General features: G+C 33.9%; 1 non-coding gene across 1 annotated transcript; it reads left to right on the forward strand.

The window, feature by feature from the left end:
* Positions 1-1,162: 1,162 nt before the first annotated feature.
* LOC112699606 (small nucleolar RNA R71) lies at positions 1,163-1,270 on the forward strand. Its single transcript, XR_003152551.1, has one exon. It is a non-coding gene; the product is annotated as a small nucleolar RNA R71 (small nucleolar RNA).
* The last annotated feature ends 1,674 nt before the right edge of the window (positions 1,271-2,944 follow it).

Genomic DNA, 2,944 nt, shown 5'->3' on the forward strand with positions numbered 1-2,944 from the left:
CAAAGGTCATGGTGCCTATGGTACAGGGTATTAAGAATTTACCAGGATCTTGTTTCTTTTGAGGTAAAGTTTGCTGAACCCATGTATTTAGTTTACTAATGAGCAAGGGAGGTTCATCTTCCCAAGGCTCATTACCAAACAACTTGGCATTCAGCTTCATGATCGCTTTTAGATATTGAGCAACTTGCTCTTCAGTTACATCTTCATCCTCTTCAGAGGAAGAATAGTTCTCAGAGCTCATGAATGGCAGAAAGAAGTTTAATGAAATCTCTATGGTCTCTATATGAGCCTCAGATTCCTTTAGGTCCTCAATAGAGAACTCCTTTCTGTCTAGGGGATGTCCCATGAGGTCTTCCTCATTGGGATTCACGTCCTCCCCTTCCTCTTTGGCTTCGGCCATTTTGATAATATCAATGACCTTGCACTCTCTTTTTGGATTCTCTTCTGTATTGCTTTGGAGAGTACTAGGAGGAGTTTCAGTGATTTTCTTACTCAGCTGACCCACTTGTGCCTCTAAGTTTCTAACGGAGGACCTTGTTTCATTCATGAAACTTAAAGTGGCCTTAGATAGATCATAGACTATGTTTGCTAAGCTAGAGGGGCTCTGCTCAGAATTCTCTGTCTGTTGCTGAGAAGATGATGGAAAAGGCTTGCTATTGCTAAACCTGTTTCTTCCACCATTATTAAAGCCTTGTTGAGGCTTTTGTTGATCCTTTCATGAGAAATTTAGATGATTTCTCCATGAGAGATTATATGTGTTTCCATAGGCTTCACCCATGTAATTCACCTCTGCCATTGCAGGGTTCTCAGGATCATAAGCTTCTTCTTCAGAAGATGCTTCTTTAGTACTGTTAGATGCATTTTGTAATCCATTCAGACTCTGAGATATCATATTGACTTGTTGGGTCAATATTTTATTCTGGGCCAGTATGGCATTCAGAGCATCAATTTCAAGAACTCCCTTCTTCTGAGGCATCCTATTACTCACAGGATTCCTCTCAGAGGTGTACATGAATTGGTTATTTGCAACCATGTCAATGAGTTCTTGAGCTTTTGCAGGCGTTTTCTTTAGGTGAATGGATCCACCTGCAGAATGGTCTAGTGACATCTTGGAGAACTTAGATAGACCATCATAGAATATATCTAAAATGGTCCACTCTGAAAGCATATCAGAAGGACACTTTTTGGTCAACTGCTTGTATCTTTCCCAAGCTTCATAGAGGGATTCACCATCTTTTTGCCTGAAAGTCTAAACATCCACTCTAAGCTTGCTTAGCTTTTGAGGAGGAAAGAACTTGGCCAAGAAGGCCATGACCAGCTTATCCCAAGAGTCCAGGCTATCTTTAGGTTGTGAGTCCAACTATGTTCTAGCTCTGTCTCTTACAACCAAAGGGAAAAGTATGAGCCTGGAGACTTCAGGATCTACTCCATTAGTCTTGACAGTATCACAGATCTGCAAGAACTCAGTTAAAAATTGATAGGGATCTTCTGATGAAAGTCCATGAAACTTGCAGTTCTGTTGTATTAGAGCAACTAGTTGAGGCTTCAGCTCAAAATTGTTTGCTCCAATGGCAGAGATTGAGATGCTTCTTCCATAAAAATTGGAAGTAGGTGTAGTATAATCACCAAGCATCCTCCTTGCATTATTGTTGTTGTCATTATTTTCGGCTGCCATCTCCTATTCTTTTTCAAAGATTTCTGTAAGGTTTTCTCTGGATTGTTGTATTTAAGCTTCTCTTAGTTTCTTCTTCACAGTCCTTTCAGGTTCAGGATCTGCTTCAACAAGAATGTTCTTGTCCTTGCTCCTGCTCATATGAAAAAGAAGGGAACAGAAAATAATAATAGGGATCCTCTTTACCACAGTAGAGATATTCCTTTATGTGAGTAGAAGAAAATAAGAAGAAAATCCGAACGCAGGTAGAGGGGAGAAGAGGGTTTGAATTTTGAGTAGAAGAGAAGTGTTAGTAGATAAATAAATAAATAGAAGGAGATGAGAGAGAGGATTTCGAAAATTGTTTTTGAAAAAAAAAGTTAGTGATTTTCGAAAATTAAGAGAAGAAATAAAATTAAAATAAAATTTGAAACAATTAGTTAATTAAAAGAGATTTTTGAAAAAGAGGAAGGTGATTTTCGAAAATTAGAGAGAGAAAAGTAGTTAGGTAGTTTTGAAAAAGATAATAAACAAACAAAAAGTCAATTAGTTAGTTGAAAAAGATTTGAAAATCAATTTTGGAAAGATAAGAAGTAAGAAAAGATTTTGAAATTGATTTTGAAAAAGATATGATTTGAAAAAGATATTTTTGAAAAGATATGATTAAAAAGATATTTTGAGAAAGATTTGATTTTTAAAATTAAAATTGATTACTTGACTAACAAGAAACTAAAAGATATGATTCTAAAATTTAAAGATTGAACCTTTCTTAACAAGAAAGTAACAAACTTCAAATTTTTGAACCAATCTCATTAATTGTTAGTAAAATTTTCGAAAATTATGAAATAAAATTAAGAAAAAGATTTTGAAAATCAATTTTAAAAAATTTTCGAAAATACAAAAGAAAAATGAAAAAGATTTGATTTTTGAAAAAGTTTTGAAAAGATAAGATTTTTAAAAATGAAATCTTGACTTGACTAACAAGAAACAACTTATTTTAAAATTTTTTGACTAAGTCAACCCAAAGATTTCGAAAATTATGAGTAAAACAAGGAAAAGATATTTTTTTTGATTTTTAATGATGAGAGAGAAAAACACAAAAATGACTCACAACATGAAAAATTAAGATCAAAACAAAGAAAACATGCAAGAACACTATGAATGTCAAAATGAATAACAAGAACACTTTAAAGATCAAGATGAACATCAAGACTTATTTTTGAAAAATTTTCAAGAAAAGAAAAATATGCAAGACACCAAACTTAGAAATTTTTCATGTTTAGACACTATGAA

This window comes from Arachis hypogaea, chromosome 6 (assembly GCF_003086295.3).
Source record: "Arachis hypogaea cultivar Tifrunner chromosome 6, arahy.Tifrunner.gnm2.J5K5, whole genome shotgun sequence".
In the NCBI taxonomy this organism is placed as follows: Eukaryota; Viridiplantae; Streptophyta; class Magnoliopsida; order Fabales; family Fabaceae; genus Arachis; species Arachis hypogaea.